This window comes from Buteo buteo, chromosome 24, assembly GCF_964188355.1.
Source record: "Buteo buteo chromosome 24, bButBut1.hap1.1, whole genome shotgun sequence".
Lineage (NCBI taxonomy): Eukaryota > Metazoa > Chordata > Aves > Accipitriformes > Accipitridae > Buteo > Buteo buteo.
The window spans coordinates 2,359,445-2,374,866 of NC_134194.1; the positions used below are offsets into that span (position 1 = coordinate 2,359,445).

General features: G+C 48.9%; 1 protein-coding gene across 1 annotated transcript in view; it reads right to left on the reverse strand.

Moving 5' to 3' along the window:
• Positions 1-15,422, reverse strand: part of PDLIM4 (PDZ and LIM domain 4) — a 53,933-nt gene that overhangs the window by 12,117 nt on the left and 26,394 nt on the right. The gene's annotated exons all lie outside the window — the stretch shown is intronic.

Below are 15,422 nucleotides of genomic sequence, written 5' to 3' on the forward strand. Positions count from 1 at the left end.
TGCTGACCCTCAGCCTGGGGAGTGACCAGCAGCCCCTTCCCCAGAAAGGGGCTAATTCCAGCTATCGGGAAAAGCAGCAGAAAGCCGGACACAGCCTAAGGACACGCGCCGGCTGCTGCTATTTCCAGCCCTGTGAGTCAGAAACATGCCCGTACCGATGGAAGAAAGAGATGCTTGTATAAGAGGCTGTAATCTGTTTAATCTGATTTAATCTGTTTCAGGGCAGATCCCAGCGATGCTGCCTCGCACCAGCTTTTCAGCAGACTGAAGCTGATGCAAAACCAAGCAGAAAAAGAAAACACCGTCCTGTGAACAAATAATAAAGTGCATATTGCGGGGCTTTAATACAAAGCTTACTTTTGACTGAAATAATCCAATAAATACTAATTGGAAACAAATGTCTATCACTGGTGCATGGCAGAAAACACTGGTGCTCCCAAGCCTTGTAAAAATGAACAGCTAAGAGAAATGAAAACCAGATCCTGCTAGAAAAAGATCTTGAAAGTCCAATACTTCAGTTCTTCCTAAGGCAAAACTCCCATTGATAAAAACCGGGCTAAATTAAGAACTGCAAAATGGTGCCTTTGAGGTTTTTTTCTGCCACCAGCCGAAAAACTGCAGACTCCGGCAAGCTCCCAGCACTTCCACCACCTCAGAAGCCTCGGCAGCCGCCCCGAGCCCTCTCGGCACTGCTCCTTCCACACCGTGCATGCACACACACGTGGGGAAAACTGCCTCCAACATAATAACTTTAAATTATCTATTAAAAAAGGAATTTTGCTGCCAGGAATAATATAATTTTAACTGTTCCCCAATTTATATTCTTAAAAAAAAAAGCCAACCCCAAACCCAACCAGGCTATGGGTTTCCAGTTCCCAGATTTACATTATTATTTCAAGGGAAATAAAGAAAACTCTTTCAACCATGACACAGAGAGGAAAAGAAGGATCATAAACATTTCGGGGAAAAAAGCAATGGTCCATGCTGCCTGGCAGGCCACTGCGAGCTACAGAGTTATGCTTTTAAAAAGCCATTATGGTTAATTATCTGTGCGTCAGGACCCAGATGCACACTCGGTCCAAGGGAAGCGGTGGCTGGAGCCTTTGCCTGCAGAGGACCGGGCAGGATCCTCCGCTCTCCTCCGGCCCCACGGGCTCCTCCGTACCAGGGACACCCAGACCCTTCGCCGGGAGCACGGGGCTGGCGGCTATTTCTGGCATGAAAACCTCCTCCAGCAAAGGGTCTAGAGACCATAATCTCCACAGACTTGCTTTAATCCAAGGTAGCTTGTAAAGCGTTGCCCATTCGTCCCTGTTAAGCTCAGCAATTTGTACGTGGAGAGCAAACGTTGCTATAAAGCTAAAACTTATGGCTTGGGCAGCCTCCAAAAGGCATGAAAGGCCGGTGATGGAAACGGGGCTTTTCAGAGCCCTCCCTGCACTGAAGCTGCTCGGCATCCCCAGTTGCCACCAGCTCCCCATCCCACAGGGACGGGGATGCTCGTGGTGGCGGCAGCTCACCCTTCCCTCTGCTCAGCCGTGTTATAAAGCCAGAGGTGACCCAGCAGCATCCATAGGGATCGACAGGCTCCTCCTGACGGACACCGGAGCGCTCCCGCTACCCTAACACCTACCAGACCAAGACCATGGAGGTGAAGCAATGGATGTCCCTCAGCCTTTTCCACCAAGTTCTTGGCAGGCTTTGGAGAGCTGTGCTTCATGTCAGGGGCAGCTAACGGCTTTGGGGGAAACACAGAGAAAACATTTACCCCCCTGAGAGCACATCGGTCTTTGCCTTCTTCGTTGCTCTCAGTTTCTCGGCTACGCAACTTTCCTTTTGCACAAAAAGCTGTTCCCAGCACAGAGCTCCGTCTCCTTTTTCTCATCTCAAAGGCCGTGAGACTGCAAGGCTTTGCATTGTGCAAAACACTCATGCATTTGTTCTCGGAAACCTAGAACCAGATGGATTTCTTTCTGGTTCTCAAATTCGAAATCAGAAAAAAAATTCCCCCCTTTGGGACCTAGTTTGCTTTCCTCTGCTGGCTTTTCTTCCTGCTTTTTATGGTCTCTCTTAAATTACGAGGGTTTGCAAACCCTTCCTAAGAGCTGGCCTGCGAAGTTTCACCGAGGAGAACTCTTTTAGGCTACGGAACAGAAACTCGCAATCTGTTTTCTCACGCTTGCCTTCTAGGACCATCAATTACGAAGCGCAACCGACCTCCTGACGTGCAGGACTTGGAGCTCCTGGAGCCCAGGCCTCCTCACTCCTGGCAGAGACGATTCACACAGCTACCCCACAGCAGATAAACGCAAGGCAGAGCTAGAAAGGAGCTGTGTGAAGTCCCAGTCCCAGGGAGCAGGTGGGTTTTGGGGTGGGTTTGTGTGCGGCAAGCACCCTCAGCCAGTGCCCAGCCAGACGGACCTTCCCTGGTCACCACCCTGCTGGAGACCCCCAGCCCGTCCCTTCCCACCGGGGGAAGGAAAGAACAGAGGAAAAGGGATTATTTGGAGAAGAATGAGCCACAGCAAATAAAAAAGATGACCCGCAGCAACCACTTGCCTTGGCCACCCCGTGCACAACTTCATCAAAACACCTCCTCATCCTCCTCGAGATGCATTTATCAGCGTTGCATGAACGTAGCCTGTGCCTTAGCAAGGGCTGCCCTTACCGAGACAGTATTTATATCCCAAGGAACTATTTCCAGCAGAAGGAAAACGCGACACGGCGTACGGGAGTGTTTCTCTTGGCAGCAGGCGCAGAAAGTCGTACGTACGTAGCTGCGGCAGGAGCAGCGCCGGCAGCGAGCAGCGCCTTGCCTGGAGCTGCTATCGGGCTACAAGCACTGATGAACCCCGTTGGGTTGGCTGTCGTGCCTGAGCTACCGCATCTCTTTCCACCGACTCTCGGACACTGACAGCCAGATGCTGTCAACTTTGCTCGCACTGAGCTGGAGCTCCCCGTGCAGAGTCTCAAGCACGTTCTTGGGTGCCATCGTTTATTAAGATAGGAGAAAAGAGATGATAAATTCGTTTTCAGATGCCTGGCTCTTGTCTCCCCCACACAACGCAGCATCGAGAGCACGAAAGGAACGATTTTCTGAAGCAAAGAGCCCATACCACTAATCAGCTGAAACATGAAAGGTGTCTATAAATCTTATAAGGGAAAAAAATTCACAAGATATGCACGAGGAAATCTGGAAGAGAAAGAGATTGTTCTACCCCAAACAGGACTGATATATTAGGTCTGCACTGTTGCTGGAAACAGGTACAGGTCTTCAATTTCCTTAATGAAAACCTTTTTTTCTGCAACAGCTGTTGACGTAAGGGAACACGTTTGCAGCCGGTGACCCTGCCAGCCTCGGGCCATGCTGAGCACACACGGCCGGCTCTGCGGTGGCCACAGAAAGTTTTTTTCTCATGTACATACAACGGGAGTTAAGGCTGGTGCTTAGAACGAGACTCTACTAACAAGAGACTGATGCCACTTATTGAAAACCAAGCAAAATCTCTCAAGATATCTAGAAAATAAAGCACGAAGCAAACAAAAATCATCCCAACACCACCAAAACACGTAACTTGTTCTGGCATTCATCAGAAAAAAAAAAATATTTAAGAGGGAGAAAAGGGGCTCGGCTGGGCTGCTGAGGAGCTGGTGGCCCTTGCGCCCAGTGGGTGCTTCTGCGAGGGGCAGCCCGAGAGGCAGCGCGCTCCGGCACAGCACCCAGCATCCACCCCAGCAGTCCCTCCAAACGGGAATTCTGTGCTGGAAGGAAAACAATGTTCTTAAAACATGGGATTTCCTTTTATATTTAAGGGAAAGAAACTGACTGAAGGATTTAATCCTGGGAATTCCTCAAAGAGCCAGAAATAGGGAGAGCTTTTTTTCCTTCCTTCTTCTACAAGCACTTATTCAATTTCTAGCAAGTCCCTCTGTTCAGTGACTGCTTATTAGCAAATCTCCTTTCCCCTGTATCAGCTGAAGGTATTTCGTTCAGCTACAGCGTGATGCCTGGACACAGCCAGCGGAGCAATGTGCACAATCAGCAAAGTAATGAAGCTCCAATGCTTTTCACAGGATATATCGTTTCCAATTTCAGGAAACATACAGGGGAGCATTAAAAGAAGCAAGTTGAAGATTTCAACAGAAATACAAATATACTCTGTGGCTTCACCAGGCAGAGCTAAAACATACTCTAGGTAACAAATATGAAGATAGGCTTTGCCTGCTCATTGCAGTTGTGCCCTGACTCTGCTGGAGTAGCTGAATTGAGGCACTTTCAATCCTCAGGGTTTTTTGTCAAACCTGTAATAGGACAGAAGACTCAAAAATTAAAAACTTCTATCAAGCTAATTGCTGTTGAAATAAGTGTTCCCATAAATAGGAAAACATGCAACCAACCAAGAATTTTCAAAAGGTTTGAAAATCAGTCTCAGTCCTTCTCTCTTTGGGAGAGAGTTTATCATCTTTTGAAACCACCTTTTGTAGAGTCAACAAAACCCATAAATCTCTTCAGATTTTCAAAATACATGAAGGCAAGCACACAGTTTCAGCTGTCTGCTTAACGGGAATAACGTTGGGATCCAAAGCTGGGAAGAGTTTAACTCATGGATTTGAACCTAAGCCCTTCTCTGGGCAAGCAGAAGCCCCCCGTGCTCGCCACCTCAGCCGTGCTCTTCAGGGCTGTGTTTTGCAGAGCTGCAGGAGTTAACCGCCCTTCGCACTCAGAGAATATGCTGTACCAGACATGATTTCTTAACAGTTTTGAGAACTCACATTTGTATTCTGATACACTTTGGTAAAATACATCCAGCCTTACTTTCCTAAAGTTTGACCATTTTGCTGCCTCAAGTGGCAGGGGGGGAAGTTTCCTGGGGGCGGGGGGGAAGATTTTTCTTTTTTTTTTTTTTTTTGTGACATTTTGCAAAATGCCCTATTTGTCCTTTCAGCCTTTTTCAAGCACAAGTCTTTAGCTCTAGAGACCACAGGTTCTGGACACAGCTTGAGAGAACATCTTCGTGTTCTGATCTAAAGCATTTAAAAGTTCATTCACTTCACAGCGTATTAAATTAGACCCCTAAAAGGCCACAAGTACAAACGAAATAATTCATCTCATTTTCCAGACTATCAGACAGAGATTAAAACTGAAGATTGCCAATTTGAGAGGCCAACGTTGGCTCCTACAACCTCCATGTCAGCACCTGCACCATGGCCTGATTTGGAAGGGTATTGAGCAACGGCAGCTTCGGCATATCTGAGAAACCTTCCTTGGGAGCAGCCCCACCAGCTGCAGAGCCGAACACACCTCCGAAATCACACCTCCGATCCCCAAATCCATCCCGGATCCCACTTGTGCAGTGGTGGGAGAAGATCTGCAGGGACAGGACCAGCAGCAGCTCTGGTTCCCACCGGTGCAGGCACCAGCCGCTGCGGGGATCGCCTGCAAGACGTTTATTTTGCTAAGCCCAGGGGAGCCAGTCCTGCTCTCCGTTATAAACATGTGCCGCATCAGACTTAAACAGAGCTGAAGGTCATTAACGGCTTGGCTCAGCCGAAAGCACTTTTCTGTTTGATGTACTTCAGATCCACTCTCTTCCTAAAACCAGAACACGATCAGTCAGCGTCAGCTAGACGTTTGCTGCCAAAAATGCTGAATTAGAGACACGAGTGTCGCTATTTGTGCACCAGGAGGTCAAAGCATCCCTTAGCCATGGGGTCACCTGGAAGAGGTACCCCTCGTGAGCACGCTCGGTTACTTGCATCCGTCTTCCAGCAGCAGCAGGATGAGCCCGAGGGCTCCGGCTCCTCACCGGCATTTGACTTCTCTCTCCCTCACTCCGAGCTTGGGTAATTGAGCCCAGCTGTGTTCTGCCGAGAGCCCGCCAGCGACTCTCCAACTGACTCTCCGATATATGGCTAAAAGATGTGTCCCTGGCATCGGTCCCTCAGCTGCCAACCATGGAAGAGAAGAGGGCAAGAGCACCTTTCTGCGGAGCCAGGATAACGTTTGTATGTCACTATTACTGTTATTAGGAGACCACCGGAGCATCTGCCTCAAGAGCTACACCTGAAGGAAGGTCGGCTTAGAGCAAACCCATCACGGTTTCTGCAAGGCTGAGCAGCGGTTTGAGACCCGTCCCCACCGTGCCTGCTGTCCAACGCGCCCAGACAGCCTGGTGATGGGCTCCCCGGCTTCTCCAATGGGTGCCGGGCACTGCTGCCTGCCCAGGGCTCAAGGGGAATAGCTCAGACCTGGCAGCAAGAGAAAAGAATAGGATATGGGCAAGGATTTTTTTTTTTTTTTTTAAAGCAAAGATGCAATTTCTGCCCCAGCTGTCTTTTCTTCTGACCCAAGGGGTACAGTCGGACTTCGACGACCTGATTCTGACCTCTCCTGGCAGAGGGCTTTTTGTGGGCAAAATTGTACTGCCTTCATTGCTGCAAGTCTTCTTTCATACATATGTCACAAGCAATTAAGGCTGAAGACATATCCTAGCATATCCCGACACCCTCAAAGACCGAAATTCAGCCTCAGCACAGAAGACAACTGCAATGCAGTGACCCCTTCCTCTCCTCCCCCCGAGCTTTTCAACAGCAAAGACAGTGCTTTGCCTCTGATAAACTGGTTCAAAAGTCCTAGAAATAGAAGTCATATTATTACCCCACAGAGGACGCGTATGGGATGGATGGCACAGTTTTCATCTGAATGCAAATAACAGATTTACACTGTGGCTGGTGTCCGCAGGAGCGGGATCAATTCTCCAGCTCACTGCCTCAAAAGAAGCCCCATGGCCAACCCTTATGCCAAAGGCTGCCCCCAAAGCTAGGGGAAAAGGATAAATTTTAAAAGCTACACACATTTTAACACATTTCCCTATAAGCACAGTTCAGATGTCATGTTGAGATGCTGTTCTTACAGACTAAACAGGCTTCAATCTAACTTTAAAAAGCTCTCTAAGTATGATCCTACTATTTAGCTCAGCTCAGAAGACTAGCAGATAAGAAAAAAAGGTCGGGTGTAGTTTGCTGAAGCTGGTTGGGTTATTTTATGAAACGGATTTCAAATATTCTGCCAAGTTCCTCTTTCAGCGTATACCACGGTCTGAAGTAAAACTTCATCCATCACGTCCTTCTCACTACGCTCCTTTCACAGTCATCAGCTAAACACCAAATTCGTTTTTCAGATCTCTCTAAGCAAGAGACCAAACCCTCAAAATCAGATGGTCTTTTAGTTAAAAGGCCGCAGACAACGTTCACGTGAAACATGACTCGAGCTGGAGCCTGGCTGAGCCCCAGCCTGCCCGCGTCCCCAGGACGGTCTGTACCCCGAGGAGGCACAGCCGGCGAGATCGCGGGACAGGGACCCAACACAAGCCCCACAGCCTCGTGCCAGGCCTCGGACATGCTGAAAAACACCCGTGGGTCGTGTCCTGGCAGGCAGAGGTGCAGCATTGCTAAGGTTTGCTCAGCTTTGTGGTCTTGGACCTGGCAGTCAGGCTCGTTTTAAAGCGCTTATTTCTGTATTACACGCTGCAATTTCTGCCGAAACCCCTGCAAGCTACAGCAAAAGCATTATACGAAAGTCTCCATCGCTTTCTGTTTAATTGCTGTTAGAGCAGGGAGCGGGCTGAGGTCAGCCCCGCCGCCTCCCGTCAGTGCAAATCTCCAACCACAAACCCCCACTTCCACAGGTAAAACACACATACCTTCACGGACAGCAGCCTGGCTTAGTTTTTCAGGAGTAATTCCACAAACACACGACTCCAGGAGCTAGGGCTTGACCAAAAAAACCCGCTGCCCTCGCCTCGGGCACCGCAGAGTCACCGGGGCTGGCACCGGGCTGCGGCTCGCCCCGCCGAGAGCGCCCGAAAACGAGCAGCAGCACCGGAGAGGGAAAAGCTGAACGCTTCCTACTAACTTTAAATGATGTGTCACTTCTGACAGGGCTATAGCTGCCTTGACAAGAGTAATCTAAAACATATTTGCATGGGCAGGAAAGTTTTTAAACCATTTGTAAACGATGGTTGGGCATTTCTTAACTTCCAGGAGGAAGACTGACCCCTTTCTGAAGCAGTGCTCTCACGAGAAGCAGCTCTGATGTAAAATAAGACATTATAAAAAAAAAAAAAAAAAAAAAGTACTTTTAGGGTGAGCTAGGAAAACATTCCAGCTCTATGTTTGCACATGTTCTGCACTATATACTGTATAGCATGAAGACAGCATACATCTAACCCAGGGACAATCTCTCACAATTAGAGAAGTAAGCTACACAGACCCTTCTTAGGAAAGCAAACACTTTTCCACCTTGATGCGGTCACGCTGATGGCCACCGGGGAGGGTCCGATGGCTGCTGGCTCCCCACAGCTCCAGCGAACAGCTTCACCCCCCGGGAGAAGCCACAGCCCTCATGCGATTTAAAGAGCTCAAGAGGGACTTGAGCTGCAATGCCACGACTTCATCCCTTAAGCTACCTGGCTCCCCAGTGGTCTCTTAAAAATCCACAGCAATGGAAAAAAGTTACCCAAGACCGGCAAGAATGATTAAAATGTGTTTCCATTTATCTTGCCTGCTCCAGTGCAGAGGGCATGTTTTTAATATCAAGGATGCAAGGGGGTGTTTAACAAGCAGAGGGAGGAGGGCTTTGTACAAATGTATTGGTTTTATTAACACTTTCATAAAAAAGCAAGATAGCTGGGGATCGTAGGCTCTGCTGAACTGGAGGGCACAGGATATACTGGCTGCGTTTTCAAAACACCTTCGGGCAAAGCTCTGCAGACGAAGCCCTCCTGCACAGGCAGCGTAAATACGTTTGGACATGGGAGTAACTATTACACTGCAGTAACATCATAAACTCTGTTAAGGCTCAGGCTAGGTGTGAGTATCTCCGGCTCCCACAGTCCTAAGACAACCGCAGCCACAGTTCCACATGTGAACAGAACTAATATTCACGGTAAGTAATTTTAGAAGAAATTAGGCTAGGTGAAGAAGCCTTAGAATAAAAGAATTTCTATGTATAAGTAGTATTTGACTTTCATTCATACAGGAAAACCTAATGACCATTAACAGAAAATAAACATCAGTAAAACCTCAAGGTATTTTTGCAATATATAACAAATTATAACCTCTGGATAACAAAGGTACAAGAGCCTCGAAACGTCCTCCTCTCTCCAGCAGCAGCAGTGCCCTCCTGCCAGATGACTATCTAGCCATAGCTAAGCTCAGCGACAGTCTAAACCCTAGAAAGGATTTTCTCTCTGCTTCCCAGGGTTCAGGGTCACCTTTCCAGCCCAGGAGCAGACAGCTGAGGTGGAGGAGAGCATTGCTCAGTGCAGGCAATGCACCCTGCCAGCACTCAGCCTCCAGCTGCCCCCATGGTGCACGGGCTGCTGCGTGTGTTGGCTCAACCTCCTCACTCATAGAAAATAACGTCCGCTACAGAGACAAAAACCTCCAAAACCATCACAAGTATCCACCCTGGGCTCCTGCCTCCTCTCCCTCCTCTTAGGGAAGATGCTGCTGTTCCCTTTTCAGTGCCACCTGCCCGAGCCACCATTTAATACTACCATTAAATCACTTTTCTCACCATCTGGTGTTTGGCTTAAAGAACAAGCCTAGCGAGCTGAACACTAACGGGCATTGTCCTGATTTCATCCCTTTCAGCTTGCTGTCTCTCCCCTCTACTCCCACTTGGGGGAATTGTTGCATTTTCAGGTGTTATGGTATCACACTTTCTGATTTTCTTTCCATAACCGCTACCAGCAGCTAATGGAGAGAAAAAAGCATCACTGGCAACAAGCTAAACTTCAGTCTACAGAAATATTACGTGCTTAAGCCCCAAAGATGCCTACTTCATCACCGTGGCTTATCTGAACGTCTCTTTCTGTCAAAGCCAGGGTAAGTTACACAAAAAAACACAACAAAAGCAATGGGATAATGTTTTGGTTTTCATTTTGGAACGCCCCAGCCTTTTGCTTTTACTCACTAATAAAGAAGATAAACTCAGCTCGAGTCAAAAACACGTCCCAGGCTTCCCTGCTAACAAACAAGCCCTGGCAGTGCCCGTGGGACGTCCCAGCCCTCTGCAGCAGGAGCCTGCTGGTCCAGGGGATGGGAGGCAGCTGCTGCAGCACGGCCTGGCTGGCATTTACCCACCCCTCCTGCCAAAAAAAAAAAGTCTTGGAAGCCTCTCCCTGCCCTCACCCCATCCCCTTCACCGGCTGGTCCACCCCGTGCCACTCGGCTGGCTGCAAGGAGTCTGGGGGACCACGGTGAGCATCCCCCCTGCGCCCAGCATCCCCCCCCAACCGCTCGGGGACCGCTCTCTACACGTGCTCTCACCCCAGCAGGTCAAACAAGTGACTGCAAAGAGCAATGCATTCATCTTAAGTGAGCAACAAGGAAAAACCATAGAATCATCACAGAATATCTCAAGTTGGAAGGGACCCATGAAATGGGGCAAGTTATTTTTCCCAATGGGTAAGAACAGCAGCACTGAACTACACGTCTGCTTCCAAACAAGCACTCGGTATTTCTGAGTACACAAGCAGGCAGCGTCCTTACCTGTGTTAACAGAGTCATCACTGAAGCTGATGTTATCAAGTAAAATAACACTGCACATATCTGTGTTAGTGCTTTATCCAACAACATTTTCTGTTTTGTCCTAAATAAATCCACAGTTTGTATTTTAGTATAGCTCCTATAGCAAACTAGTCAAGCTACCTGGGCAGAAGAAAACGCCATTTTGAAGTTTCCATTCCCATTTTTTTCTTTTATCGCCAGATTGTTCTTTCCTCTTTCATACACCAGGATTATTAAAGCTCATTTAGCAAAGATGCTGATTTATGTAAGAGGTGTATAGAGGACTTCACACAAAAGGTTACAGCTACGAGAGATTAATGCGTTACAGTGGTACTGAGAAAATCCCTTTGTTTTCAAATGATTCAATGTGATATCACAGGAAAAAAAATAAACACAAGCACACACCGGCTTGTGCGTAACCTCTTCACCCAGTAAATTAGATCAGCAGATTTTGGTGGTGTACAAACCCCTGATACCCAAATGTGAAATACTGCCTGAGTATCCGCAGTTCAAGGCTGACGCCACTTACAGCAGCCATCAGGATTCAGCATGTTTCTGCTATTAAATCAGTCCTCAAACAACGCACTGGGAGTTCCCATGTGACGGGAACCCAGTCTCGTGCCAGGGCATTATCTCACCCTCTGTTTTCCCAAAAGCACGAGGCAGACGTTTTCCCCCTCCTTCAGCCCCAAGAGCGCTAGTGGATGCCCGCGCGAGGACGGGTTCGATGGGGGAGCCGGGGGTCCCGGTGGGATCTTTCCCAGGAGCAGCCATGGCCCATCCCGCCCTGCCAACCAGGGGAGGAAGGAAGGTCGGTCACCTCAAGAAAGGAAATTCCACCTCTCCAGCGAGGAGGCTTTAACCCCTGGTTCACAGAAACAAGTATGGCCCATGCCGTGCTTTTGCAAAGACGCCTATGGAAATTTCCCGCACAACACCAAACCATTGAGAACTTAAAGCAATACTCGGAGCCAATTAATCAAATGAGGAACCATTCATCCTTCCAGTTTTTCTCCACTGCTCGGAGCTCGCCCCTCGGTCGGGCTCGGAAAGCCCCAGCTCACGGGGCACAGCACGAGAGAGGACCAAAGCGAGCAGGACCGGGAGCACCGACCCACCGTCCCCATCCCTCCCCCCGAGAACGACACGGGTGCCGCTCTGCCAGCTGGGTGGCACTGGGATGCCATTCCCATGGGGACGGGGCTGACTGGCCGTCTCCGGGAAGTGCCTCTCCCTCTCCAGACAGCCGGAGGAAACCCAGCCTTCCAACCCAGCCTTTCACCCCACAGAGCTTATTTTAGCCAAGTGTCCAGGTTTGGGAGGACTCACATCCTATTCCAGCTCCGGCTACACGTTGCCAATTTAATTTCTGCTGCAATTGTTCTCTCACCCAGACACTTGATCTACTGTCAATTAGCGCTGACAGGGCTCTGCCCCACAGCCCAAAGCCCACGTTTCCAGCCCCCTGGGCCAAAAGGCTGCCAATTCTGGCAGTGTGGGAACAGTCAAGAAAACAAACGTCCTCTCCTTTTATTAGCACCACATGGCGGTATTTTGACTAGCGAGCTCATGCTACAAGACAGTGGGATTTCCAGAAACTGATGGATCAACGCTCCCGCTCTCCCCGTCTGCCAGGAAGGGACGGCAAGGGCCGGTGCCCGCAGCCACCGGGCAAACGGCCAGTGGCAAAGCAAGACTGGAGATCCCAACACGTCAGCAGTGATGTCATGTCTGCGTGATGGGAATCTGGACTTCACACGACGGTGCTGCTGGCCGGAGAGCACCGAGCAGCATCCCCGTGGGTCCCACCATCACCTGCGACCGGGACTGACAGACACGCAGCCCTTCGTTATTTGGGATGCAACGTTGAATGTCACTGAATTTGTGCCCTCCTCTAGAGACCCTTGCTGTTAAGGACAGACTTGTATAGTGTAACCAACTGATAACCAAAGTCTGCTTTTTTAAAAAAAATATTATTTCATGAAGGTGACTCACTCGCATCCTGTTCAGTGTCATTTCTACTAATTGTGAACAAGCAGCTCTCTCCACTTCCAGCTTCTTCAGTCATGAGGGCAGTTATTCCTTGCAGTCATAGCACTAATCAAAATTTTAATAAGGCAGATTGATTACATTCTTGGTCTCTGAGTAGGGGTTTTCCACAGAGCTCAAGTGACAAATCACAACAGATTTAGAAAGAGAGGAGAGCTCATAGCTGGTCCATACCTTCCAAGTTCTCTTGCACAAAAGATAACTGCAAGCCTCACTGCCTTCAAGACAAAGATTGCACTTAACTAAAACGTAATCTACAGCGTACACGCTTTCCTAGAAATCACACAGATTTAGGCATTCTGCTTATGCTCACATGTTTCGGGGCCTCTACCAAGAATTACTGTAGTCACAAGTCAAAAGACTTTCAAGACGTCTTTGCCCAGTACAGTGGAAAAGTTGATTGAGTAAAACCTGGAGGAAGGAAAGACATGTGCTCCACATTACTGGAAAGGCCACTTGGGGTAAAGCTCTCAAAACCCTTTTCAAGGACAACCCCAAACCTATTTTCACGATTCGAGGGCAGAATTCCAGCAGACTTTTTTTCCCTGTGTTTCAAAGCAGATTGCTTTTTTCCAGATGCAAGGAAGTGCACCTAAAGGTTGCACATCTTGAGCCACGCTATTACTTTACAATGCATCTTTTCTCTCTCACAATCTAATAAGTGCCTTTGCTACACGGGCTGAATGAACACAGCATAGGACAGCCCTGGGTCATATGGAATTGCTTCACAGGGGACTCCAGCCATGACCGGGATCTCTGTTCCCGGTGGACGGGATGCCTGCTGCGTGGGTCGGCACTCTTGGGTGCTGATGATCACCCTTAGCACTGTGCAAGTCAGAGGACATCTGCAATAACGCAGGGGTTAGTTAGTACAGCTACTGGCACACGTCCTGAGCAGTCAACTCAAGGCACCATCGGTTTGGGGAGCGAGAAGAGTCAACCAGCACATCTAGGGTGCAACCACAGCAAGAATACTCTAATGTGCACGTGGTACCTCCTTCACCTCCTCTCTGGGAGACCAGAAAAGCCATTAAGCAAGACAAGGTGGAGATCCAGCCATTTAAAAAGAGAGCAAGAGCAGGAACCTGTTGTCTGTACCTGCATATTCTTGTTTGTACCTCTCTCTTGGTGCCTTGCCACAAACATGTCTGCTTTACCTGCTGAGTACTCCCCAGATTTACACATTTTCAGTGTAGGTCTGGATTCGGGAAAATCCACCTCTACTCCCTCATTATATTCTATGTAACTGTCTAATTCTTAAAAAGATCCATATGTAACATATATTAATAGTCAGATTCAAATCCAATCTGCATTAAACCTCAGAAATGTTGTATCTGGCAGCAGAACTGCTGCACATTTGGTCTTTATTTAATATTATTCATAGGGTTTTGGGCACATCAAAGTCTATTAAGAAAAAATAACTGTCAAAAAAGATCGCCGTAATTGATTAATGAAGCAAACATGGCCAGAACTCAAAACCCAAGCACACAGATCCCCCTGCTCTGTCAGTCAGTACAGGAAAGACGAGCAGACCCACGACTTGCTCGTGTGCGATACTGGGATGGGTTTGCTGGTGCTGCCATTCCGCAGCGCCAGAGGCTGCAAGCCCCTCTGCCCGCTGTCCCTGGGCAGGAATGCAAAACATTTGCAAATTCCACACGGCTACAACGGCCAACAGATTCACAGGCGCGACTCTACAGGTCCGCTCTTTGTGGGGTTTGGAGAATCTCTCCCCCATCCTTGTCATTTGGTGCAGTGTCTGCTGCCAGTGCTCTCCCCCCACTGCTCATGGAAGGGAAACGAGGCCAACACCACTCTTTGTAGCATCATCCTTCCCTCTTCCACCCTTGCACGTCTTGTATTCCTTCTGGGCTGAGCTGAGGAAGGGCTGTGGGGGGACCTTGGGACCCTTGTCAGGACACAAAAAGAGCCACCTCTAGGAACAAGCAGCAGAGCTAAGCCAACAGCATCTGCACACAGGCACTTTATAAGTGCCGGAGAAAAAGCTCTCACAAAACAGCCCATAACACAAACCACCTTTGTGGAGAAAGAAACCATATGAGCAATATTTGAACACTCCACATCGGCACAAGAGTGCTCCCGGTTGCTGTGGCAATCGTGGGATTTTTTTTTTTGTCAGCCTGAACTGATGTACTTTTGTTTTCCGAAGGTTGCAAGCAGCTCTGGTGCCTCTGCCACTGCTCTGGGAGGGGTTGGCCAACCTGCAGCAGTGAGAAATCTCAGCAGGCTTCAGTCCTGCCATCCATTACCTTGTGTGCCCTGGGAAAGCTTGCAGCATGTGCGTCAGCTCAGCACCCATCCGAGGAGAAGCAAGACAGCAGGAGCTCCCCTTTGCTCCATCCCCTCCTCCCGGTCTCCTCCTCATTCCCCCGATACCTCTCCAACAGGCATCATGGGTCAGCACATCCAAAAACCCAACAGTTGGGTAACTTGGAGGCAGAAAGGCAGGAGCGAGACACTGTTCCTCTTGCCCTCGAGGAGCCAAAGGAGAACGAGAGTCATCTTTGACCTCACTAACAAGCTATTAGTCAAGAGATGGGTACGAAAGACGGAGATCTGTTCAGCTCCATCCACCTCCCGGTAGCAGGCTGCTGCTGGAGACAGTTCTGCCCTCGCAGACCTCGAGGTGGGAAGGCAGGGGAGGCTGCAGGCAGAGTGCTGGCAGGAGAGTCGAGGGAAAAGAGCTGAAGACAGAGGGAAGAGACAAGCTGCAAAGCAGAGAGAAGGAAGAGAAAGGAGTGAGACAGAAAAGAGACCATTACAAAAAAAAAAAAAAA